The 27,441-nt window shown below is 44.0% G+C and overlaps 1 protein-coding gene across 7 annotated transcripts in view; it reads right to left on the bottom strand.

Moving 5' to 3' along the window:
* Nucleotides 1-26,891, bottom strand: part of HDAC4 (histone deacetylase 4) — a 228,843-nt gene extending 201,952 nt beyond the window's left edge. For 3 of the 7 annotated variants that reach the window (XM_075934078.2, XM_075934081.2, XM_089779975.1), the window contains exon 1: nucleotides 26,739-26,891. The gene's annotated coding sequence lies outside the window, so the exon portion shown is untranslated. Of the gene's footprint in view, nucleotides 1-7,300; nucleotides 8,006-26,164; nucleotides 26,316-26,738 lie in introns of those variants that run through there. The other 4 variants (XM_089779976.1, XM_089779973.1, XM_089779977.1 and 1 more) reach the window with 4 other exon arrangements.
* Nucleotides 26,892-27,441: the final 550 nt, after the last annotated feature.

Below are 27,441 nucleotides of genomic sequence, written 5' to 3'. Positions count from 1 at the left end.
AGAGTTAGCATGACCCAGGGCAATGAAGGAGAGCCCCTCATGCTGTCCACTTGCTAACCTACACTGCCTACCGCTGATCTACAGAGATCAACTCTAGGGATGAAGGATAATGCTGTCCCTTGCCTCCCTGCCACGGCTGCTAACTGAAGTAGAGTACACGCCTCAGCATAGGAGAAAATTCAGTAAGTGGACAGATCCCTATGTCCACTAAAAACAGAACCAAGAATACTAAACGATGACCTGCAAGGGGAGGCGGATGTCAGCTTGTGTCTTCTGCTTCCGTAGGAGGGACAGTTTGAATTTCTTCAGTACTGTAGCACACCACCCTTAAGTGTGTGCTGCTGAGGGGCCAGGGGCCAGTTCCAAAGATAGCAGCACAGAAGCGAGGGCGCCAATATCATAACATGCCATTCTTACTTCTGCACTTACAGGCTGGGGGCGGCTCTGTGTTAAGCTGCTGCTCTCTGGCCACTGAGCCCTGAAGGCAGCACAGAAGCAAGGATGCAATACCACAACCCTGCATAATAACTTTAGGGGACCACAGGACCCCTACAGGTACAACATCGACATTTCAGATTTAAGCAATGAAATTTACTGTTTTCAAAATCCTAGGACCACGAAATTGACCAATATGGACCATGAATTTGGTAGAGCCCTACTCATGACATCTCAGCCACAGTGTGAAAGCCAAGCAATAGGAAGACCAGGGATTTTAGGTCAATGTCTAATTTAACATTTTGGAAGAAGGATGACTGTTTCACATTCAACACCGTCACTCCTGCTAAGGCAGTGGTGTTCAACCTTTTTTAATTCGCAACCCCCAGGGCCGGGAAAATTTTTGTTGAGCAGGGAAAAAAAAAAAAAAGCACCAGGGACATTGTGTTGTGGCCCCTTTTATTTAAAGCACCAATCTGCTCCCCTGCCACTCCCCTTGCCGCTGCCATGTGTACATCGGGCTCTGAGCCAGGAAAACAAAATGGTGGCCAACCCGGATCGAAGCGCTGCAACCCCCCAGGAAGACAGCTGCAACCCCCATAGGCGTCGAGACCCACAGGTTGCGCACTGCTGCATTAGGGTAGAAGAGCTCACCATGCAAACTGAAGAAATAGTCCGAGAAGAGCAAAGTTATCATTGCTGGTAATTCTAAAAGCAGTACACCTCAAACACCCACACAGGCCCAGTTTAAGTATCAAACAAGAAGTGCAGAAGTTTTTGAATGTGCATGTCACTTTTAAAGAGACCATCAAAGACTCTGAGGTTTATGTAGGCAGTATTATTAGTAGCACCAAGATCATTATTTAACTCAGTCTAGAAAAATATTTGTTTACTCTTTTGTGCTTTTGACTGCACTTTGTCTAGTCAGTTTTCCCTATTTGTATGGGTCTTTCAAACAGGAAATTTTAAGAAAATTGGATTGTAAACCCATAAAACCTGGGAGCGAAATTCAAGAAAAGGTATATCATCTGAAGCTATTTTTACCTTTTCTTAAATGACTAGATTTTAAGGTACTACTTACCTTTAACTCACTTATCTTCCAACAGCTGACATACTTCAATCACCTCTTACAAGGAGGAATAAAGCTCTTGCTTAGACATGTGAGTTAAATAAGTTTCCATTATCTACCTTGCCACACCAAAGGTTGTATACAGCTACATTTATAGCTCTTCCTACTACCTGTGTACACACTGACACACCACTTCAACTAAACATTCCTTCCTGGAGGCTAGATGTAGATAGTCACAACCATTTAAATTACATGTTCCTTTTCACTTATGCCTGTTGCAGAGTATAAAAATACCTGTGTAGCCACACATTTAGTGTTCTCCTCATAGTGTCTTTGACTGCATTTTTTGCAGACACTTTAGTATGTTCCAGATTACTAGGAAGCCCAAAAGTGGTTATTTCAGGCGGTAATCCAGAAGCAACTGCTTGAATTTCATGTTCCACAGCCATTAGCTACTAAATCTAATGTGAGAGTTTCCAGGAAGCAGCAAAAAACAGGAATAAAATCCACCTCTGCTTTATGAGCCAATTTCTGGTTTACTCTGGGAAAAAAAGGGGGTGGATAGGGATACAGTGTACTTTCAAAATTTGTCTACAATAATCTGGAGACATATTCCTGTCACCATGAACACAATATGATTAATATGTAACATTATGATGAAGGGAACATCGCCTAGAAATGGAGATTAACAAGTATTGCTTACACTAGGGTTCCTTTCTGTAACACCACAATGAAAACATATAGCTAGTTATGCTACAATACAGAAGACAAATGACTCCTTGGGACTTGATTTCTGTATTTTTTTACAATGGAATTTACATTTCAGCAGTATGCTTATTATGCAGTAATCACAACAAAAATACGCTTCTTTATTATGCTAAACATATCTGCATGCAAAGCACACTCAGGCTAGAAAGATGCAGATTCTAGGAAAATGACAACTTTTCAGTTATGAAATGGAGATGAGAGAAGTGAAAAAGGGCAGAGGTAGTACGGTAGTTAATCTCTGCATGCATAAGAGCGAAAACATAGATCACCCCTGTGAATTCTACAATAAGACAGTAATGTAATGTATAGACCCAGTGTATTTTAGTGCTTTGAAAATTACTATGGCATGTAAGCAAGTTATCAAACTGTCGTATGGAACTAAATCCATCCTGGTCAAAGTGAAGAATCATACTTCACACTCAAAGAAACATTGAGCAAACAGTTTTCTACTCGCAAAAGATTGCCTCAATTCAAAGTACAGTCAAGTATTTATGAATCACACTTTGAAACAGTATGAAGTTTATTGCTCCAATTTACCAGTAGTATATAATATTACATCAGTAAAACAGATGAGCACCTTATAATAAAACCATCTGTGTTCAAATATACGAGTTTAAGGTGATAAGTATGAAAATACACCTAACAGAACTGGAGCATTATTAAGCGCTCAGTACTTATCTCATGAGCTCACCTACCTCAGTATTGATCACAGCACCCAAGTGCATAAACAGTATTTGAGTTCACAAGGTATAATATGCACTCAGGTAATTAAGATTATGTCCCCTTAAATACTAGTCTTTCAACATTAAAATGAAAATATTTTCTACTACACAGGGAATGTGTATGCACATTTCCAATTCTGATGTAAGCAAAAGTCCAAAACAAAACTACTGGGATCCTACAGAAGAAGAACTGGAAGATATTAGCATGTTATCCATTTTTCATCATCTTATTAGTGTAGTTCCTGTAACATTAGCAGTTACATATTTTTAATAAGGCAATATTGTATAGCAGTGCAGAAGTAAAAGATTACATTCGTTTATCACCAGAACCACATTCTTAACTATATACAGAGAAATAGCATCACCTCTGCAAAGTAGTAGCAGATGTCTGGGCCTTACAAGTTGGCTGCCCACTAGATGAGAAGTCCACAAACTGGAGCCTGGGTATTTTTTTTAGTGTAACTTCATTTTATTCAGGGGCTCATGTACATGGTGAAAATATAGTCATTCAGTACATAGACAAATCCTTTTTGCCAAAATCTCAGTCCAGAACACCAGTGCCTGATTAGAGCAGTCATGGCAAAAAGCTTCTCTCAAGTAACCTACATCACAGAACAATAAGACCATACCAACACCGCTGCATCTCTATTACAAAACAATAAGACACTTCCCCTCCCCCCCAACTCTATCCACTGCTTGCATATTGAGAGAGAACTTGTAAAATTATATGTAATAGCACCATCTGGTGACTCCCACTGTAACAAATTCCACACGGGGTAGGAACCGCTCATTTTTGTGTGTGAAACATTTTTAAAAAGCTGTCTCAGACTTTTCCTTTCTTTCTGCAGTTAAATAGGACTGCAATGCTATGGAGGTGTCTCACCACAACATAAATGCTCCCAAGAAATGTTGACTGGGAAAAAAAAGTCCACTGAATAATTCCTTGCAGTCAGGTACAAAGCAGAGAAGTAGCAACCAACTAAAGTTCAGTCTAGGTAATTTCTTGTTATTCCTTGAAAACTCTTCAGCCATTAAGAAGTGATGAGATCAGACAGAGGTTTCCTCCACCCTCCCTCCCGAGATCATCCTCTGGTTTCAAAATGGCCAAATAGCCCAAGCATTTACTTAATTTAATTATTCTGCAGATATTATAAAGAGATCAGTACAGGCTTGAAGTAAGCAATGACCTTGCCAAATGTTTTAAAAAAACAAAAAAAAAAAGATATTTCCACAAGGACTGAGGAAAATGCTTTTTGCTGAAGAACACTGATACTATGGAAACAAATGCTGCATTCCACAAGTGGAAGAAGCCTATAAGGTTAGAATTACAGTTTAAATGGCTCGTTTTAGTATTTAAAGTTAGTCTTTCAGGGAAGGCATCAATACACAAGATGTGCACCTCCTGCAAAAAGGATTTGTCATAGGGCTTTTTCTTGGGGGGGGGGGGGGGGGGGGGCGCCACGGAAGGAGGGTGATCATCCAATCGCTGAACAGAACTAGAAAGAACCTTGAGAGATCATCAAATCCAGCTGATACATCCCAGAACAACGCAGGAGGGGGTTGGGGGGCCAATAGAATCACACTGACTCATTTAGCTTGTGGTTCACTATGACGCCTAGATCCCTTTCCACAGTACTCCCTCCTAGACAGTCACTTCCCATTTTGTATGTTTGCAACTGACTGTTCCTCCCTAAGGGGCATACTTAGCATTTCTCCTTATTGAATTTCACCCTATTTACCTCAGACCATTTCTCCAGATCACTTTGAATTATAATCCTGTCCTCCAAAGTAGGAATGTAGAGTATAGCCATTTAAACAAGTAACCAATAAACCATGTTCATCAGTTACGCAAATGGCTATACACGGCTCTCAGTCTCTCTCCTTGGGATCCACCTGGCATCCCCGTGCTGCTAACTCTGCATCAGAGGCAGTGACACAGGACAGCAGCTGGCTCCCTGAGAGCAGAGTGGGAGCCACTGGGTGCCAGCTCTGGCTGCCGCCCCGCATGTAACCTCTAAAAATTTCAGGTTACACAGTTATCAAATTACACCCATTTTAACATCGCTACTCCAAAGCACTTGTAACCCCGCCCAGGTTGATATTATCTGCAACTATGCAATGGTGTTCTCCATTTCATTATCTAAGCGGTCCAATATATTGAACAGAACCAGACCCGTAACTTATCCTGGAGGAATCCCTACTTGTTATGCCCTTCCAGCACACCCTTCCAGCATGATTGAGAACCATTAGTAACTACTCTATGGTAACTGTTATCCAAACAGTTTTGCACCCAACTTCTAATAGCTCCCTCCAGGTTATATTCCCCTACTTAAATCCTCCTGAGTCAGCTATTGTGGGGGATGGAGGGGAGGAAGAGAGGGTTAGCGTTTTGGGATAGTCCATTGTTATAGCAGCCCTCCTTTCAGAGCTTAGTGCTGTTTAACTGTCCAAGTAATTGAAAAAAATCAGTTATTAAAACTGCTTTTGTCGTGTTAGAGTCTATGGATTCAACTGTTAATGAGAAGGGCGTGTGAATGAAGAATGACAGATGCTGTACAAGGATACTGAAGAGCCAGGGAAATTGAGGATACTGTACTTCGCTACACTCCTATAATGCCATTGAACCAAAGGGCTGGACCAATTTTAAGAGTGCTAGAATTCCTTTTGAAGTCAAGATGTGAGCCACTTTGTGCTGACACGTACAGGACAGCTCTCAATACTTACGCCAGTGGCTTAAATAGAAACTAGATCACATACGACCTGAAGTACTTATTACCTAATTTCTATTCACTCAACTAGCTGGATTTGTCAATTTCCTTGTGCACACATGTTTGGCCACATCACTAAAACCACCATCCCAACTGGCTCACATGGGATGGGCAAAGAAGCCAAGGCTTGACATGCATGGAAAATTCAGTCAGGAGAGATCTCAACAGGTAAGAGCTCAGGCCCAACAGAAGGAGAATGTGTCAGAGCTTGCCGCACTACTGACTATTCTGTGCTTGCTTCCTGTCTCAGGGACTATAGTTGGCATGCTTCATAACCAATAACCATCACACACAAATTGTGAAGACAAATGCTGTAGTCAGCCTGAAGTCTCACATTTCCCAGACAAGATTTGTGTGATGCCCTTCATGTCTCTAAAAAAAAAAAATGAACTTCTATGGAGATTAAACGAAAAGTGTGTCCGCAGAAATGAGCTTTACCTGAAGTGAGGATTCGAAAAGTCTTATGTAGAGAAAAATGTTTCCAGATCGCCACAGACTCAACTAATATGACAAAAACTAATTTTAATGACTTTTTCCAATAACTGGATGAGTTAAATAGCACAGATAAGCTCTGAAAGGAGGATTGTTGTAACAATGGGCTAGTCTGAAATGCTGCCCTACTCCCCCCAATTCTCTGCAATGAGGGACCTCAGGCAAAAAAGAGGAATAGGAAAGTAATAGGTACACACTAGTTGATTCAGGGGGGATTTAAATTGTTCCTATATGACCTTACAATCTCTACCACTTCGGGTTTGCCCTGCAATAACTGCTGGAGAGGACCCCAGCTGACATGGCCCACAATCATCGCTTCTCCATCAATGGTCCTCTTGCATCCACATTAACACAGCAGTATCATTTCCTAGATTTGCTGGAATTCCACACCCACACACTGGTCACAGCACATGCTCAGAAAGTTACAGTTTTCTGTATTTAGAGACTGTTTCAGAATCTGGGTTTTCTTTGCCAGGATTAAAAACAAGCCTCAGAGCTCTACAGGAATTTAAATATATGATAACACTGTAAATAAAAGGAAACAAATTCCTTAAGGAAAACCTCTAAGTATGCCAGATCAGTTCTCAATAGTAGCTGCTCTACTTTGCACAGAGATAAATATTTACATTCTGGAACAGAGAAATTACACCTTATGTTGCAATAAGAGGAATGCAAACCCCATCAGTCTTTAATATACTTTAAAATCCTAAACTCTTGTCAGAGTTTGACTGCTTGCAAGTGCCACATTAAATATTTCCTATTATTCAGCATTTTTCCCCCATTAATCTACAACTTTTCTACTTACAGTACCAGAAAGAAAAACTGTACAATTCAGGAGGGAGTTTATCAAACCTACATTAAAAATTTAGAACCGATCTTCATGAGGGGACACCTCATCACTAAAGGATGTAAAAAATAAATCACTTGTGACGAGCATGTGTGTGTGTATACACACACGTATGCACACTACTGAGAGTTAGTCTTATCTGTTTAAAGCATCAATTCATTCCTCTTTAGAATGCCCCCTTAATGTTACAATCACTCACTGCTTTAAAGTGTGCAGGCACTAGATTTTTCTGTTCCAAAGCTATGCTGAATTAGCTCTTTGAGGTTGTCCTTCCTGACTAGGGTCATCGCATCCAAACACGTCTGATTGTGTATCATTCTTGGCAATCATTTCCCTAGAATGAAAACAGGGATGTGGAGAGCATTGGTCTAAGAACTGAAAGTAGCATCCAAGCGTACTACTACACTATTTCTCACTAGGATGCTATGACAGTTCCTATGCAGTCAAAACACTCTTACACAAAAGCTCTCAAGTACTGCATCCTACACAGAAGAATTACATATCAAATTTTTGTCTTGACAAATCAAGAGGAACTGATCTCAGAAATAAAAGTTAATGCTAGTTTATGTACAAATGATTGCGACTTGATCACACTTGCATACAAGCAGAATGAAGTCCTGTGCAGTGATAATATGTTACTTGATGCCCTAAAAGGGCCAATTTCACAAAGCTGAAATCAATCATCAGCCAGACCATCTGGGAGGAAGAATTTAATCAGAAAAACATCAATGCTGGAAGTAGGGATGTAAGCAACTAGTTGCTTGTATGCTTATTGGGTAGTTGAGTAGTAATTCAACTAGTCACCCCCTCCCTCCCCAGCTCCATCTGTCAGAGAGGCACTTGGGGGGGGGGGGGGGAGGGAAGAGCAGGAAATTCCATCAACTACTTGATTAACCAACTAATCGAAATTTAACATCCATAGTCAGGAGTTGTACAAGAATACTATACTAAATGCCCTCTCCTCTTCCCCCACCCTTGCTGCCTCTTTTGGATAGAGGCATCAAGTGGAGGAGCGACTAATCTGTTTACTATAGGATAAGCTTTTGCTTGATGTTTTGCTTATTGGATAGTCAACTAGTTCATTAATCGCTTACATCCCTATTGCTTTAACACTTGTCTGATTTTGAGAGCAAAGTATTACTGAAAAGTTGCTGAATCTCTACCAATCACAATAGAAATATTGTACATTCTATATGATACACTGAAATGTGAGCCCTATAAACAAGTCCTCGTATGAAATTTTAGTACGTAATGACTTTGCTAGTGCTTTTTATGTAGTCTGCTGTAGACTAGGCAAATATCTAGAGGAGCTGATGTATTCTCTAGAAAACCAATGCATACCCCAGGGTATACGTACCCCTGGTTGAGAACCACTGATTTAGTGGATATGCCAGGGAATTTGATGTCAGGAGTATCGTATTCTATCCCTGACTGCCAGCAGCTCAATTTCTTGCCTTCCTGCTTCCTTGTTCATGTAAGGATATGCAGGGCCTCATCTTTTATAGCATGTGTATTAAAAGTCTCCATTGCTAATGTAAGGATATTAGTTTCCTTTCTTTTATAGCAGAAAACAAAGGAATCTTCCTGCGTATTTTGCACTTTCCGTATGTATTCAATTCATGGAGATTCAACTATACTGAGCTCTGAGGCAACTTCTGAGTTTTCTGTTTTGGTCTACTGTGCCAAGGCTTTTCCATTTTGGTTTTCTTGAGTTTAGTTCAACCTCATCTTATGTGTTTAGTTTTATCCTTACCATAACCTAGTATGCCACTGCCAGTCTAAAACTCAGTAAGAAATGAGACTGTCAATCTCCAATTCAATATTCCAACAACATTATTGACGGCTGCCATTTAGAATGAAATCTAGACCCAGCAACAACCCAATATGCCACTATTTCTGCCTGCTTGCAAGTGTTCATTGTTAGTGTCCCTGATATCCCCTCTCACCCCAAGCTCACCTTCATGCCCATACAGAATAGCTTGATGTGGCTGGAAACATCTACTTGGAACATTCACTGACATTTGCGTCGAAGCTAGTTGTGGGACAAAACAAAGTTCATAAACTTGAACCTACCAATGAATTTCAGATTCACCGTCTACACCAAACTATCATTTACATATTGAAAAATTGTAACTGCACATAATAATTGGATAAAATTAAAATTGGCCATTATGACAAACACACAAGCGGACAAATGATTTTACACAGGTCTTAAGTGAGGAGGCAAAGATCCCAAATATCAATGTGGCCCTACAACTACATATTAAAAAAAAGTCCTGCCCCATCTCAAGTGACACTACGCATGCATGTTTCAGAAAGCCTTCGACCACCATGCCATACATGAGTTACAAAGCTGGTATGTGCTTCTGAGGAATACCTGAGTCTCTGACTGACACGGAGCCCTTAGAAAAATCAATCAGGCCAAACTACAGATGAGGATTTCCCCAGTGACCCCAAGAGCAGAGGCATAGGATCCCCATGAGATCAGCCATCCAAGGATGCTCAATGTCACTACGTCACTCAAAGTATCTCCTACAGCTTAGTGGCTCTGAAACACTATTCCCGCTCCAGCCTGTGTCTGCTCCCGTTCTTGAGTTCCTGCTCTGATCTCAGGCTGCAGTCCCTGCCTGATCGCTGTTGCTTCAACTACATGGCCTGAGCATTCATGACTCACTTTCTCCATCTCAGCTGTTGGACACCTCTGCAATGACCATCATGGAGAGGACAGAGTTGATCCAGAGCCTTAGGGGTCAAGTTGCTCAGCTGCATCTGAATAATGCTGCCCTCCACTCTTTGGTCCTGTACACTTCAAAAGAGAGAGGCAGTGGGAACCCACGCCAGGAGCAAAGCAGTACCTGCTGGCATGGGTTCCCCTCCAGGCTTCTTCAGGAGCGGCTCTCCTACATTTCAAAGGGAGAGCAGCAGCAGTGGGACTGGTACAAGCAGGACTGTTTCAGTCCCTGCTTGGGCCATTTTCCCGCTGCCTCCTGCCCCCTGCCGAGACGGTGCTGGGGGGGGGGGGGGGGGGAGGGAGAACGACTAGTCGAGTTCCTACTCAGAGGGAATGAACAGAGCAGAGCAATCAATTGAGTGATCCATCTGAAGTCATCCACTCCCCGCTCTTCTGGAATCAGAGACTAGGAACCTCCAGAGCATGGGATTGCATCCCTGACCATATTAGCTAATAGTCAAAGAACCTGCTCTCCATGAACTTATCAGCTATGTCTACACTCACAGCTTCTTGCCCGAGTAATATACAAATGAGGCTAAGCATGGAATATCACTGAGCCTCATTTGCATACCTAAGGAGCCACCATTTTTTCAGAAGAGGCTCTTGCGCAAGGAGCATCTACACTGCCCCTTCTTGCGCTAGAAAAACCCTCTTGCGCAATGCCGTTATACCTATTACTTGACAGGAAGAACGGCATTGCGCAAGAGGGCTTTTCTTGCGCAAGAGGGGGCATTGTAGACGCTCCTTCTTGCGCAAAAGCCTCATGAAAAAAAGGTGGCTCATTAAATATGCAAATGAGGCTCAGCGATATTCCACACAGCCTCATTTGCATATTACTCGCGCAAGAAGCCGTGAGTGTAGACATAGCCATCCAGTTTAACCCAGTGATGCTTTTGGCATTCACAACATCCCTTGGCAACAAGCTATATAGGCTGTGCATTCTGCGAAGTACTGTCTTCTGTGTTTTACATCTGCTATTCATTGCACTGGGTGACCCCTGGTTTTTGTGCCACGTGAAGGAGTAAACACTTCCTTATTCCCTTTCTCCACACCATTCATGACATTAGACTTCATTCATAGCCCCCTTTATTCTCTTTTCTAAACGAAAAAATCCCAGTCTTTTTAAACCTCTTATGGAAGCTATTCTATACCCTTAATCACTGTTATTTCCCTTCCAAAAAGATACATCAAGATGGGGAAAGGTACTGGGAGATACAATGACCAGAACCGCATGCAGTGTTCAAGGCATGAAAAACCACAGATGTATATAGTGGAATTCTGACATTCTCTCTTTTCTATCCCTTTCCTAACATGGTTAGCTTTTTTAACTGCTGTGTCATACTGAACACGTTTTCAGAGATTCAGATACCACTCAAGAAAGCTAACAGCCAATTTAGATCTCATTTTGTATATATAACTGGGATTGTTTTTCCACTTTGTATTACTGAGCACTGAACACCACTGCAGTTCATATGGCATTGTATTGCCCAGTCACACAGTTTTGTGAGGTCCCTTTGTAATTATTTGGCCTGTTTCAGGCTTAACTATCTTGAGTAATTTTGTATCATCTGCACACTTTGCCACTGTTTGCCCCCTCTTTCAGACCACGTATGAATACGATGAACACAGGCCACAATAAAAATCCCTGGGGACACCACTATTTACCTCTCTCCACTGAATAAGTGATTCCTGCCTTTTGTTTCTGCTTTTTAATCAATTATGAATCCATGAGGGGACTCGCCCGCACATTGCCAGATGCTGGCCTATGTTCGTGTGTGTTGTGTGCTGTCCCAGCTCTGCGCAGCTCATTGGCACAGCAGACCGATGTCAAACTGCCCAATAATCACCAGCTTGTTAGCAGTGAAGTGACTCTGCCTGGTTTATTGTTAATGAAGCACAGTCCTGGGATCCCATAGACTCAGGGCCATTAACACACCCATCACAATAGATCAGCTCAGTCGGGGCAGAACTTTGCACTGCACGGCCAGGCTAGCCAAAGACACTCCCTTTAAGGCTCCATTTTACACACTGATACAAGCAAGTTATGTATTGCCCCACTGGCAGGGTTAGCTACCACCATCTACCCTGTACATGCTGGTTCCATCAAAGTGTTTCTATCCATGACACTGTTATCCTGACCTTATCTCTGAGGCCAATGTGCTCCTGTTATGCCTGAGGCCTGTTTCTCACTTGGTATTGGGCTATCCTGGTATCACCTCTCAGAAGAGGTGTGTGTTTTTGTAATACCAGTCTCACTCTTGCCAAATTCTGTGAGCCTGCTCACAGTCTGACTTGACAGTTTTGCTTCAGAGCCATGGCTTGACCACTACTTGACTCCAGGCCTCTGATCCAAGGACTAACGTCGCAGACTCTCTCCACTAGGTACGCTCACTGTGCTCAAGAGCCCTGGTGAAGGACGTTATCAAAGGCTTCGGAGAGTCTAAGTATACTATATCTACTGGGTCACCCTTGCTCACCGGCTTGCTGATCGCCCCCTCCCACAGAATGTGAAGACACTTGTGAGGCATGATTTCCCTTTACAAAAGCCATGTTAACTCTGCTCTCACCAATCATGTTCACCAATGTTTCTGATAATTCTCTTCTTTACTACAGTTCCAACCAATTTTTTTTGATACTCAAGCTAGGCTTGCTGGCCAGGATCATCTCTGGTGCCTTTTAAAAAACTGGCATCACATTCTCTATCCTCCAGTCAGCCAGGGTACAGAAATACAACCAGCCATGATACCTTCAGAACTTGGCCCGAAGAACTTTCCACTACCAGAAAGAGTTGATGAGGACCACCATTAAAGCTGTGGTTTGCTTCCAGTGCCATGGCTTGTTCCCGAGTCCTGAAATGCATCTTGATGACAGGATCGAGACTGGGTTTAATAGCAATCTATTGACCGGTGAAGCCCTGGACTGGTATTACTCCTCCTGGAACAAGCCAGCCCAATTCTCAGCAGCACGGATGAGATCATCCACACCTTCTTGGTAATACTTGTTCCAAATCACATCCCTACCACTCAATCTGCCATTCAGTTTCTCCCACAAGGCTGTCAAGCCCATCTAAAGCTTAGGCTCTTGAATGCTGAAGACGGACAATCTCTCTCTCCTCCTGAACGTGCTTGTGGCTTTGTGACATTAAGCTAGCTCTGGTGAGATGCACTGTTGGTTCAAACTGCTCCGTTATTGTCTTTAGGTGATCCTGAAGAGATAAGGAGCAGCTGAGCACCTCCGACTGTGGGTAAGAGCTGGACCAAAACGGTGCCAAATAAATCTTCCACAAGCTTTGCTTTCCATTTCAAAGGCAGGTACGGAAAGCAGAAGCTAGATTCCCAGAGGAAGGAATCCACTGCAAAAAAGCTCGCTTCAGACAAGAAAACAGAGGTAGAGGCACCGAGACAATGTCTGCTCAGTAAACCACCATCAGGAGGCACAGTCCCTACCATAAAGCTCTGCTTCCAAATCTACTGGATTTGGAAAGTCATCGAACTCAGAGGGTTTCCTGGCCATGTACTATACCCTACACTGGAGACAGCACTTCTAAACACTTGACAATAGCTGAAAAGCAGAGACCCACTCTTTCCTGTTTCCACAGTCACCACAGACCGCTGATTAAACAGAAGATTGAATATTGGGCCTACTCTGCAGGATCCTAAGCCAATAACTGAGTGGCTGAGGCTTGCTGATCAGTGCCAGCAGCAACAAATTGAAGTTTCCAACATTTCAGGTCCATTTTACTGCTGCTGATTGCAGGTTCACAGCAGAAGTGAAATCAAGGGTTACAAATATCCCTTCTCTGTTGCTGTTCAGGAACAGAAGACAGAATCAAGACAGACTCAAGCCATTTGCGCCTCTGAGCACACAAAGAAAAAAAAAAAGACAACCTGTGTTCACTTACCACAGACAACAATCTTCAGAAGCCAAACTGACATGAACAAGAACAGAGAGGTTACTCACTCTGGGCAGTAACTGGAGGATGCACATGGCCCCTGCCTCCAGTGGCTTTGAGCAGCATGCAAGGGCGCAGAAGGCAGGGAGCCTGCCCGAGACTCCCGCTGGACTGCTGGCCAGGAACTGCTTTGGGAAAACACTTCCTAGCCAAAGCCTGAACTAGGGAAGTGAAGGTTTAACTCTGTGGTATCCAACACATTAGCCATTAGCCACATGTGGCTATTTGGCCAGTTGAGTATGGCTAGTTTGCTGAAGCAGCAGCCACTATATTGGCTATTGCTTCAGTACTGGTTGGATACCACGGCCCATGACCAAGTTCTTGGACTGCCCACCCTGACCTAGAAAGAGCCTGTAGATGGAGACACTGTGGACCCTATAGATCCATCAATAATTGACATGAACAGACCAGGAGACCTCCTACAGGACTTGGTTCTGTCCAGATAAAAGGATAATGCTCTCCTGACATCCAGTTTGTGTAAACAGGATCCTCCCTGGGCTGGCAGGGTTTAAGGGGGAAAACAAACAGATGAATGAACACCAAGCAGCTGAATTCATTCTTAGAAATTGCATGCTCTGCTTTCCCAGGACCACCATGAGGCACGGCTCAATGCCCTACCCAACCCCTGTGGGATGAGAGAGTATGAGTGCGCTATTCTACGCCCTTTTCCAGCAAGGCTGCTAGGAAAGACATGAGTCAACCAACACAGTCCAGCTGGTGCCTCCCCTTTCCCAGCAGCTTAACAGGCTCACATGCTGGACTCCCCAATTAGGGGCTTATCTGAAATCTGCTGGGTTTTTATATGGGCCTGCTTGTAAGATTCTGGCTCATTTTTCAAGTTGATCTATATACCATCTAATGCATAAGAACCCATTTGATGCATTTACAAAATTCTCAACTAGCTTATCTGTCAGATACAATAGAAACTGTTTCAATAAACAGTATTGTGAGATACAAGCTTTCAAGCCACGCCGCTGTTCTTCTATTTGACAATTGGTCCTATAAAAGATACTCCCTCACCCATCTTGTGTGTCTAACATCCTGGGACCTACAATGCTACAATTACACTGCAGCTGACAGGTTAATAGGACAGATTTCCATCCAGTCTCTTGGAGAACAGACACTTAGTTCATTACATAAGAGATGGTTTTCAATATACCTCAAGAGAGTTAAACATAATACCATGTGGGGAAATTAGGGACTTTACAGCTAAGAAGATTTTTGGACCTTCCATATCTGAATCTGAACTGTGAGGAGTTGCCTTCTCCCTCATTCTTGAGAGTTAGATAAACTGAACACCCAAACAGGTAATGCTCAAAGTTAAGGCTGATCTTCCAAATTATCAAACTGAGTTAGACATACTGGTGTGAGTGAAAGGTGGAAGAGGCATTCACCAGGGCTACGTCTACACGAGTTCTCGGCAAAAATATGCTAATGAGGGACTCATTTGCAAGAGTCGCAATCTCATTTGCATATTTTCTGCTGATCCATTTTTGCTAGGGGTTTTTACGCAAAAACAAGCAGTGTGCATGTTTTCTTTGTGCAAAAAACCCCTTTCCCACCAGATCGGTAAACCTACTTTTTGGGGCATAATGATCTGGTGGGAAAGGGGGTTTTTGTACAAAAAGAAAATGTCCATACTACTTTTTTCCGCAAAAACGGCTTGTATAAATTATGCAAATGACACAGATATGCCAATACATGCCTCATTTGCATACTCACTGCCAGCAAAACCGGCAGTGTAGACATAGCCCAGGAGCAGAACAAAACCAGCCTTACTTTCTTGGATTAACCCCTCCTTAAGTCAAGCTGTCTCAATCTTGCAGTTTAGTCTGGTTTTTAAAATTCATACAGGCCCAATAATGCTTAAAATGTACACATGTTGGAGCTCCCTGGTCCAGCACCCTCAGGACCTGACAGGACCTGGATGAGGGATTTTGCTGAACTGGGGAGGTCATTTCTGAACCCCCTGCTGCCGCCCCCATGGCCTGCCTGCTGGCCTCCAGAATAGCTCCTCACCTCCTGCTGGCCTCGCTGCTCTGCTGACCCTGCTGGGCAACCATCACAGCCTTGGCTCCAGGTCCCACAGAGCAGCTGCGCGTGCCACGCTGGGGCTCCGGGTCCTGCGGGGCAGCTGCACGTGCCACGCTGGGGCTCCGGGTCCTGCGGGGCAGCCACATGCCACAGATCCCTGCCCTACTAAGCTACCGCAGCTCCCAGCCCCATGGGGTAGCCATGCGCATCTCTCCCAGCCCCCTAGACAGACCTGCTGCCACACACTGCCGGAGCCCACTGTCCTGCCGGCCCCGCAGGGATCCTTGCCACTGGCCCTCAACCGGGACTCTCTGGTCCTGCAACATTCATGCCGGACCATGGATATTGGCAGACCAGAGAATCCTAGTTAGAGAGTTTCAACCTGTACTATTACAATGGTATACAATTAACATCTCCTTTTCATTAGGCTATGCTGTACTATTTAGACTCAATGCCAAAATTGAGAATTACATATTTTAGAGGAAATTTTGCCAAGAGAGTCAGGCCTGTTTCTTGACTGTCATAGGAAGAACCTATATCCCAAATTTCAACACAATCTAGCACAAATACCAATACAAAACCAGATGACTGAGCAGTTCCCCAGGGAAAATGTAATTCCATGATAGTTTGAACAACACTCCCACTTTGAATGCTGGTTCAGGCTGTCATACAATAGAACTAATTTATTGTTTCAGGCTTAAACATCAATCCAACAAAAGCATCTGAACTGCATAAAACTAAATGCTTTATAAACAAAGCTAAACCAGAAAACCCTAACATGCACATATTTTATACAGAGCAGACAAAGTGTTTCTATAAACTCTATTAGTGTATTTAGAAAACGTATCACACTAAAACAATGTTAACAGAATACAAAGTTTGTAAAAGCTACAAGATTAACCCTATGGTAAAATGAAGTGAAAAAATCATCCTTCAAGATGACTGTCTCCCTAAAGAAAAAAAAAAAACAGAAAATTAGAAATGAAAAAAGTTTCCTTGGCCAGTGTTCCTGTTTTTCCCCCCCTTTCGCTATTTAAGGCTCATGGTTTTAAAAGGGTGCTCTCTGGTATATTAGAGTCTCCTTCATGAGGCACTGTGATATTGGAAGTTATTAACAGGGATGGAATCCCAGTGCTACAAATTTGGAATCCATTTTTCCCCACAGGATTGCAGAGAAGATGGCAGAGACAGCTTTGCAGATTAGGAAAATGAACAAATATGGGGGAATCTAACTTGTACTAATGATAGATCTATAATGAATTACTTGCTGTTTGTCTCAGGATTCAGTTAGTGCAAACTGAATAAGGAAACCAAAAGCTATTTTGCTCATTTGACAAGTGTAATTTAGTTTTATTTATAATAAACTCAAAGTATCTTTAATAAATGTTAAGATACTTTGTAAAGGTAGTTAAAACATAAGAGATCTCACTATAGCACTATTAAATCTTTCCAGAAAGTAAGGAATATATTAATTCAAGGATCTACTGTATGGCTGTGTCTACATTGGCACCCTTTTCCGGAAAAGGGATACTAATGAGACACTTCGGAATTGCAAATGCCGCAGGGGATTTTAAGAGGAATAAGGGATCTTCCGGAAAAGGCTTTATTTTCCGAAAGATCCCGTCTAGACTGGCGCTTTTCTCCGGCAAAGCCCCGAGCCGGAAAAAAGCGGCAGCCATGTTCATGCAAATGCCGCGGGGGATATTTAAACCCCCCACAGCATTTGCAATTCCGAAGTGTCTCATTAGCATCCCTTTTCCAGAAAAGGGTGCCAATGTAGACACAACCTATATGTAAAAGGTAAATGTATACAAATTTAATCCAATAATAATGCTTTCCTCAGAATCAACATGCGTCTTTAAGAGGTCACCTAGACCACATGGTTCTGCCATTGTTCTGTTCACTGTGCAGGTCCCCACATTTTATGTTCTAATCCTGGATTTTTGCCTCCTTACTCTCTCAGGCCACTAATTTACAGTTCTGTTATGAAATCCCATCTTTCTTAAGCAGATAAATACATACAGGACAGGTCTTTAAGAGGTTAGACTTCACACCAGCATGCCAGCCAGATTGCACTTGAGAGACTACCTTGGGTCATCAGTTTCAGTAATACAGAGAGAAGAGGAGAAGTAACCCACTATCCATGGTCCCCTGAAGATCACATTCTGTTAAAGGATGATATCGGTTTCCAATTCCTTAAGATAAGATGGTACTGAATGTGTTGACCCGGATTTAAATTAATGGAGATTACCTATCTCCTAGGACTGGAAGGGACCTTGAAGGTCATCGAGTCCAGTCCCCTGCCTTCCCAGCAGGACCAAGTACCATCTCTAACATTTTTTGCCACAAATGGCCTCCGCAAGGTTTGAACTCACAACCCTGGGTTTAGCAAGCCAATGCTCAAACCATGGAGCTATCCCTACTCACATGATGGAATCCTCCTAAGGTGGGCTTTTCGGTTGAGGATTGCAGGGGCGGGCGGGGAGGGGAAGCGACACTACCACCATGTTGCTCTTATGCTAAGCTTCACTAGCAGAAGTTATGAGCCTGCCAATGCTCACTTGAAGTCTTCAGGCCATCCGAACTGGCTTCCAGCTCTATGCCCGTCACACTAGGGAACAAAAATCCTGGGGGTTGATTGCCAAGGACAACCGAAAAGTTGGTCAGAGAAGAGAGTCTCTCTCTGATGACATTTAAAAATATTTCTGAATTTGAAACTATGGTTCAATCATCAAAATAGAGGATGATTATCATAGGTCTGTCCCCCAGATCCCCATACATTCCTCTGTGCTACTGATACAATGCCCTCTGAAACAGTTTGTCACCAAAACAACTCTGATTTATCCATCATGGAAACAGAAGGGGGGAAATGAACTAGATCAAGATGTGTACCACAATAACTACCATGACAGAGATGTAAATATAAAATTTCAATAATAGACCAAGCAAAAAATCTTTGCACAACACTATAAAAGCTTTCTAAAGGATTTTACAATCTGTTCTTGTTTCATTTTTTCTGCCTTTCTACAGTCGTGTATGCTCCCCTTCTCTAACCTTTTCTATGATTGTAATGGTTATACAAGAGCCCCATCTAGGAAATGCAAGGAGTATTTGTTCTCTCCCGAGTTTAACTGCAAATCCTTTCCAGGTAAAAAGGCATTACCCAAGATACCCAACTTATTACACAGCACTGGTGAGGCCAAGAATCCCTCCACGTCATCATACATAGCCTGACCAATGTCACCATACATAGCCCCCACCCCCCGCACTTCAGTTTCCAAGTTCACACCATCACACAGTAAGAGAAATTGCTTATCCAAGGCACTTAAATACCACCGCAGCTGGAAGCATATAAAAGAATCTAAACAGAGCATGGCAAGCAGGATTCCCACCACTGTCTGGAGACAGGACATTAATTTAAAAAAAAAATTACCTGGCCCTTATGGGTGAGAAGAAAGCTTGCAAAACGTGAACTGCATAAAGTGATGTACTGCTGTCCTCCTGGTTCTACAGGCTGTCAGCGCCAATACCCCTGCCGTTCTTTAGCATCCAAGATCGGATACAGGGTGAGAATGCTCACCAGTTTTCACTACTTTGAGACTTCTAGGCAAAAATGAAACTGACAAAAATCAGGTCACTTGCATTATGCCAAGATTTGAGAAAGTTGGGAGCAAGAGTAAAACCAAGACACCAGAGCTATTTTTGGGGAAACAGGCTTAATACATCACTAAGAGAAGAATCAAGTATAAGAAACGGACACTCCGCAGCAACAAAGCAGAGGGATGAATTCAGGAAAGCTCCATTTTCATATCAATGTAAGAGGACAAATTTAGTGCTACAACCACAAAAAGTCTAGGTAAAACGTTAACTACAATGTCTAACTCTATAGGTCGGGGTGAAGCAGGAAAGAGACAATACATAGGAGTTGGCAGAGAACACAAAGCAAGAAAAAGAACACAAATATGAGGGGGAATTAACCATCCTCCCCATGAGGGGGAAGGGGGAAAAGCCGAGTAAAGATAGGAAGGAAAAGAAAATGTAGCAAGGAGTACCGATTGAACAATACTTGACAAATATTTAATGAATGTTACCACTGTTCATCAAATACTGTACTCCATTAATACCTCTGTGTGGTTTTCTACAAGCACAATAGCTAGGCAAATACTACTCTGCGCACACACTACTTCTGATGGTATTACCAAATATATTCAATCTATATTTCTTTTGCTATTTTTCAGCTGTAGTAGTAACTCACATATTAAAATATCTTAAATCAAAGGTTGTTAAATACTGTATTTAACTATTTGAAACATCTGAAAGTGGCCTAGAGCCATGAGAGTTGCAGGGGTTATAATACATTTTCACCCAAGCACAGCAGTTTAAGGCCTTGGGCTACAAGTATCAATTATTTCTGAAGCCCTGATTTTCTTCTCCGTTTTATAAATTATTTCTTCCTACAGTGCCAACAGCACACCATACTGAACTTCAGAAAGGGCACAGGTGGCTAATTACAGCTGACACTTTCCCAAATGTTAGAGACATACTATTTGCAATTTTGGGGGGAATCTTAGAAAGGCATGTTTTCATCTTTGGCCTTATGCTGCATAGACCCAATCATTCTCCACACCAAGGAATTAAGAGTATACAACATCAAATCAGTCAATGATTGATAAGAGCAAACAATATGAATGCATTACAAAAAAGTACTCAACTTAAAGACACATTTAGGAAAAATGCGTTATCTGGACATCTCTCAGGCAACCAGATTTGAGATTCAGACTCTCTTTGAAGTTACCTTAAAAAAAAAAATCCTTGACTACTCCCTACTTGTCAGAACTCTGAAGGGCATTGTCAATATGACAATGCTAAGCAAAAAAAAGAGTTGCACCTATTGAGTCTAGAATTTGTACCTACTAGTTTCTTTGATATAGGTTTTGTACATCTTCAAACAAAAAACTTCCTGTAACTTCCTAGAGCTACCAACTTGGGCTCCAATCCTGAGGCAGACTGCTGAGTCCTGGTAGAACCATGTACTATCTATGCTCTTGGTGTTCAACATGCTAGTCGCTAGCCACATGTGGCTATTTGGCTGCTTGAGTGTGGCTAGTTCGCTATAATAGCAGCTACTATAGGGGCTACTGCTTCAGAAATGGTAGGACACCACGGGAACCAAATTGGAGATTTTATACCTTCTACATCTTCAAATCAAGGACCCCACTGGATACTGCTTTAAAAGTCTACCCCAAAGGTGCAAGTGGAAAGATGTTTCTAGCAGTTGCCTGAGGCAGGTGAGCTTAAAGTCATTAAAAATACACTTGGATTTTAATGGAAATGTGCAAGTTCTTATTTCTCACTCTTACTATTGCAAAGCTAGCTCTGATGCTAAAAGAATGAGAATTGATTCCCTGTTTTCATGAATCTGGACAGGACACTCCTAGATCTCTGCCAAAGTTTACAGTCATATTAATTAGAGTATATAATGCCATGTGAGCAGAAAAACTCATGAATCAGGTCAATTGAAGCTGCTGCTGCTTCAGAAAGCTACCAGCACTGGCAACTGCAGTCACAGAAGAGTAATTCATGGTAGCGAAGAATCTTGCAGATGGCATAGAGTTTGCTCCCAATCTCAAACCTCACAGTAAAAAGAAGGTTCTAAAAGATGGGTAAAGTAGTAGAAACCCTCTCCCCGTACAATGAAGCTCTAAAGAAAAGGGGAGAAAAGAAACAGCCTCTTCCCTTTCAGCAGCCAGAGGGGAACAGGGCATTAAGTTTCAGATATCTTTTAACAGAAGCTCCTTGATAGCAAGGCCAGCAACCTAACAGTTCAAAAGCAGAGTGACAATTCATGCTCCTGGATATAATATGGTAAGTCCCCACCTCATCTTTCATATCTACCTCAGGCTAGCAATCAGCTGGTTTTTTCAAGAGTGTCTATTAAGTGGGGTAGTAATACCACCACCAGCATGGAAAAGACATTCATTTCTCCTTTGTGCCATCTTCACAAAACCTGAATTTGAAGCCATTCTGGAATCTTTAAAGCATCATAACCCAAGTGAAATTTGAATGTTGAATACATAATTTTGTTCCCAGAAATTTAAACATAACACATAATCTGTAAATAACTAGATTACTTAAAAATTGTAATATCCATCACTACACCTTGTTAAACAGATGATTAATTTCAATGGACAAGAGATCTAATTTATGTTATCAACACTACATCAGGAATTTTATGCGCAGATACTACTTCTTCCTAATTTTTTTTGGTTCCTAGCTACTACTTAGAACAAGACATAAGATTCTAATGCCACTGGTTTCTTACCACTGACCCTATCGCCTGTTCAGACTTGTCTGATTACATTTGCTGTATGTGAACTTATCAGCATGTTGAAACTCTTGGCCCATGAAAGCAAAATTTTCCAAGTGTGTTCCACCAGATGGGACAACGGCTTTTAGTATGAATTTGTTTTTACATTACCTCCTCTATTAAATAACTGACAAGCTTGCCATCTAATCTCATGTTATTTTCAGAATGTTTGTGTTGGTTTTATCCAATTTGATTTCTAAACCAAAATCCTGAAGCAAAATTAAATACTGAAGTCCAAAGACGGCATTCTAAAAGTCCAAAATATAAGTGAACAATTTTTTATTAATGAAGAATATCTGGTAAAATGTTCATGCCTAAGATGTGCAAATATACAACAAAACATTCATGAAGTTTTTCCCCTTACATATTTTGGTTTATACAAAAAACTGTGTTCTCTTCTAACTGGGTGGTATTTTACATTTCCAACTATAATTGAGTGAACAAGTTGTCATGGTTACAATGGAATTGTGCAATAATTTTGTTGGCTTGTAATTGCTGGATATTTGTATACAAGCAGCTGAGCTTTCTTAATTCAACATCTCCTAAAATCTTTCAGGCAGATTCTGGAGCTTCAATAGCATCTTAATGTGAAAACTAACCATTTCTGACCCTTCCACCATTACTAGAATTCAAAGCAGTGACAGATCACATTATATAAAAAAAAATCCTGTTTGGAATCAGGCTACATAAACTTGTATGCTCCTTAGCTCTTTGTAAATATTGCCCTTTGTAAGACAGCTCATTTAAATAGATAACCTCATGTAACTTTTGACTACAACCAAAAGCATTGACAGCAGCAAAGAACTCACACGTCACTTTTATTGATGCTATGTTAGAGAATTAAATCCAGATGTACTCCCACACCTTTCGTCACTAAGTGTGAAACTCACCTTAGGTGCACAGTGCAAATAAAAAAAACTCTAGGTGACTTACTTGATTTAACAAAGACATTTCTATGTTAGCCCGGAGAGACAGATGTCTATTGGGGCTGTTCCATCCACAACTACTACTGTCTGCAGGCCCTGATTCCTGGCTGATGGGTGACTGTCACCTGCCCAGTCCACCCACACTTCTCATTCAGACAACTACTTGGGGAATTTGAGCTTTATTTTACCCTAAAATATTATGCAAATCTATAATTATGGACACTGTTAGATCCAGAAAGTCAACATTTTAAAAATGACAAGTCTAACATATGCAAAGCTTTATATGAAAGCTGTCACAGCACATCTAATGACAAACTGAAAAACCCTTCAGTCTCATGCAAATACATACATAAGCCACTTAATATCATTACATGTATTTTGAGGAAACAGAATGGATCAGTTTTATCTCCCTCCAAAGGGTAGGAGGTGTTTTGGTATAAAGTCAAATAATCATCGTTGTAATAAAAGTGATGTTGCTTAAGATGTCATGCTACACTTGCAATGCCACAAAAAAATTAAAGACATTCAAAGATTGCACAGAGCATCGTCTGATTAATTCATGCATCACCCCCCTCTTCCCACACACACACACACCCCACACAAACACCCCAGCTCAGCAATATCTCCCTTCCCATTGCACTAAGAACATTATAATGATTTTTTTTAAACTATGACATGACAATTGTTGCACAAACCAACATTTTATACAGTAAAACTCCATTTTAAACACACAGCAAATCAGAAGGAAAAGGGAACAAGGCACAGTGTATGGGCCAGAATGTTACCTGTAAGTTTCCTTTGATACAGTCATTTTGTGTTGTATGTTAACAGTATAGAAACAGCCTTGAAGTCATCATGAAAATTTGTTACACAAAACTATCTACGCTTACCAAACAAAATAATTCTGTCTTATGGTTTGCCAATTGATAAGTGTCTATTTGGCTCACGTATGTGGACAAGCATAATTTTGTAATGCTAATTTACTAATATCTCAAACAAGATAATACAACATAAGATATAAAAACTATCATAAGCATGAAATGCATAAGATTCTTTTACAAGTCCACACTTTAACCACGATGAATTTTGGTTACCATAAAAAAAAAATCAAAAGAGCTCCTTTTAATGGGTGTTGCATTCGATAGACTCACTTTTTAGCGAAGCATGTACACTGTGGGCCATCATCATGTTAGCACAGGCACATGTGCAGAAGGTGCCAGAAAAGATTCTGAGAAGTTTTATAAGAACACAGGCCACCACAACTCAGTTGTGTGCCATCTCCCTATTATAACTACGCAGTCAAAGCAGTAATTAATTACAGTTTAAAGAGCTGTCTTCGCTTCTTTATCCAGCAATCGCTTTTATATTTTAGTTCTGGGTTATGAATAACTGAACCATCCAAAGTCCTATCTTATCCAATGGAATACAGCCGGTCCCCAAGTTGCAAATGGTCGACTTACGACTGTTCGCAGTTACAACCAAAACTGTCGTAAATGGCAGACCCTGAGTTAGGAACGCAATCCGCGCTTACGAACAGCGCAGTCACATGTAACTCAATGGGGTCCGACTTACGAACAAACCGAGTTACGACCCACTTGCTTGGTCAGTAACTGGTTCGTAAGTCAGAAAGAGGATATATTTGCATATTTTCTAAACGTAATAGGTATTATCCTACCTATCTATTTTATTATATAATACACACACACACACACACACACACACACACACACACACAAAATATATATCTCCCTCCCTCCCTCGCTGGGGGGGGGGGGTAAAACTAAAGGACAAATTTGACTTTTGTTTTAAATTGGCTTAAAATGAAGAATTCTAAACAGCTTCATCAATTCACAAGTGAGCTCAACCTTTCTTATGCCAGAACCCCCCGCCCACACCCTTGCCACTCCAGAGAGCATGTCTTCTCTAGTAAATGGCTGAAAGGGACAGACTGTTGCACTGGCTAGGGAGGGAGCTCTCTAGGCAGGGCAGTAGGAGGGACATGAGTACACCCACACCCTCACTACTTCCATCTGCAAGGATCACCTTGCCGCAGGAACACTCTCCCCCCCACAGACACCCCCAGTGCCCGTGACAGCCTACCAATTCCCCCACACACATACACCAGTGACTGCTGAACAGAGACAGGCACTCAGCCCTCCAAACCCCTGCACACAAACACAGCAACGGGTGGGCCGCACAGACAGCAAGTATCGGACAGACTGACCCACACAGCTTCCCCCGTACACAACAGAGCCAAAGCCTGACAGACAAATGCTACCCAACATGTACAAGTGACTGTGGACAAACACACAATTCCATCCCCCCCAATCGCATACACACATACATCCCATGTGTGGCTGTCCGATAAACATACAGTCCCCTCCGCACACACGCCACAGACAACCCGCCCCCACACACACACCCCCATGTGCCAGCCTGACACACAAAAAACCCCACCCACACATGCATATGCATGCACACACACAGCCTGGGTGCCTGACACCCTCCTCCCCCCCACACACAGCGCCCCGGTGCCAGACCCTCCCCCCCACAGACAAACCCAGGGTGTCGGACTGCCCCTCCCACACACACACACTAGGTGCCGGACTGCCCCCCTCTCTCCCCACACACACCCCAGATGCTGCCCCCCCCCACACACACACACACACAAACACAGACCAGGTACTGGCCCCCCACACACACCCCTTATGTCGGCCCCACACACACACGTGGACATGGACACCCCCCCTCCGGGTTCCAGCCCCCACACACATGGACACAGCCCGAGTGCCGGCCCCCCTCCACACACATACACCCAGACACAGCCCAGGAGCCCCACACACACGGACAAACAGACACAGCCTGAGTGCCGGCCCAACACACACACAGTGACGCCCACCACCGCCTCACACACACACACCACACCCCCCCCCCCCCCACACATCCCTTGTGTTGGCCCCACACACACCCACCCCCCGGACGCGCAGCCCCCGGACCGACCGGCGGCCCCGCCCCGCGACACGCGCTGGCGCGGCCGCTCCCCGCGCACTCACCGGCCGCAGCGCCCCACCGAGCCCCGCGCGCAGCGAGGCGGCACCGCGGCTCCAGAGAGGGCGGAGCCGCCGGGAGCCGGCGAGGGCGGGACACACCACAGCCCCGGCCCCGCCCGCCCCATTCACAAAAACCCCCGGCCCCGCCGCGCCCCGCGCTGACTGGCCGCGCCGGGGGTCAGTCACCTCGCCACCCGCCCCCGGCACCCCTTCGTCCGCCCTTATTGGCGAGCACTCGCGGGCCCGCCCTCCCCGCGCTGCCGCCCAATCGCAGCAGAGCGTGACCCTTCAAGCGGCTCAAATGCACCCGCCACTGCGGAAAGTACGCCCCCCATTGGTGCTCCGACCTGCCCATCAAACCCTGGTCCGGAACCCTCCGCGGTTCTTCGCTCCGGCCAGGGAGAAAAATAGCCGTGCGCGGCCCATCCCTTTAAGGGTCCGGCGGCCGCGAGCCGCCTCCGCAGAGCGAAAAAGCAGGCGGACAAAAATACCCGCAGCCTTAAAGGGGCCGCGCCGCGCCTGCCGCCTCCCCACGGGCGCGGCCCCCGGCGGAGCGGCGCGCGGAGCCGGTACTGACCTGTGCGGCGGCGGCGGGCGCCCGGGGCGGTGGCGGCGGCGAGCCACGGGGAGGGCCCGGCGCGGGGCGGACACAGCGGCGCGCGCGCCACCAACGGACTCAGCCCGTGATGGGATCCGCCATTTTGGAATTTTTAGATGGAAAGTCACGTGGTGCGACCATGTTTTCCCTGCACCAATCAGGAAGCGGCGGCTATTTATAGCACCTTCCCCCCCCCCCCGCTTCCCCCTCCCATGAGGCACGAGGGGGGATGGGCCGCGGAGCCGGGCGGCGCGCGCGATGCGGGGGCGGGGCCGTAGAGAAACCGCCTTGTCCCCCCCGGCTCCCCACATCGCCCCCCCTCCCAAAACCCCTCCCGACATCAGCCCCTCCCAACCCCCTCCCCACATCGCCCCCTCCCAAAACCCCTCCCCACATCAGCCCCCCAACCTCCTCCCCACATCGCCCCCCTCCCAAAACCCCTCCCGACATCAGCCCCTCCCAACCCCCCTCCCAAAACCCCTCCCGACATCAGCCCCCCAACCCCCTCCCCACATCGCCCCCCTCCCAAAACCCCTCCCGACATCAGCCCCTCCCAACCCCCTCCCAAAACCCCTCCCGACATCAGCCCCCCAACCCCCTCCCCACATCGCCCCCCCTCCCAAAACCCCTCCCGACATCAGCCCCCCCAACCTCCTCCCCACATCGCCCCCCCTCCCAAAAC

This window comes from Pelodiscus sinensis, chromosome 7, assembly GCF_052426305.1.
Source record: "Pelodiscus sinensis isolate ZL-2025 chromosome 7, ASM5242630v1, whole genome shotgun sequence".
NCBI lineage: Eukaryota > Metazoa > Chordata > Testudines > Trionychidae > Pelodiscus > Pelodiscus sinensis.
Note: the sequence above shows the minus strand (reverse complement) of the source record. Positions and strands in the feature narration are given on the sequence as shown.